The sequence below is a fragment of the Triticum dicoccoides genome, chromosome 1B (genome assembly GCF_002162155.2).
Source record: "Triticum dicoccoides isolate Atlit2015 ecotype Zavitan chromosome 1B, WEW_v2.0, whole genome shotgun sequence".
Classification (NCBI taxonomy): domain Eukaryota; kingdom Viridiplantae; phylum Streptophyta; class Magnoliopsida; order Poales; family Poaceae; genus Triticum; species Triticum dicoccoides.
In genome coordinates, this window is record NC_041381.1 from 606,968,799 (window position 1) to 606,969,505 (window position 707).

The following is a 707-nucleotide window of genomic DNA, read 5'->3' on the forward strand; positions in this document are numbered from 1 at the left end:
GGAGGAGGGAGCCGAAAATCCTCCGTGCGCCGGACGTGAATGGAAACCGGCCAGCGAAGCAGATGGACGGCGAGGCGCTCCGCCACGTCCGGGTTGGCTTCCGGCCAGACGACGTCAGGCTCCGGGAGGAAGAGCTCAAAGGAGCGAGGGATGGCGTCGGGGTTGGGTGTCCACGCCGAGAGGCGGAAGACGGCCATGTCCGACCCGTCGCGTGTCTCAGGCGCGTGGTAGTCGATGATGCAGAACAGGGAGAGGAGGTGCTCGGCAGAGGAGTGGTGCCAGCCATGCTCTAGGATGTCGTGAATCTCGATCTCCACGTGCAGCCGCAGCGAGACCAGCTCGATGCCGGCGGAGCGACTCCAAGGCTGGAACAGGAGACGGAAGCGAGGAGTGCAGACGGGACGCTCCGCCACGCGAGCACGGTCCCGCGCCTTGGCGAAGCGCACCAAGAACTCGCCTTCAGGGTGGGCATGGACGGAGAACGCGTCCTCAGTGAGGGCGAAGCGGTCCCTGAGCGCAGCCGCCACGTCGGAGCGGCCGACGCCAGAACGGTTGCCTGCCACGATCACGATGAGCGCACGCTCGAGAGCGACCTCGGCAACCCGGATCTCCGCAGAGCGGCCGAGGAAGCATAGTGCGCCGGCCGGGCACAGGGAGGGATGCCCAGACATGGCCAGGGGCGGGAGGGGGGCCGCTGGAGGGACCAC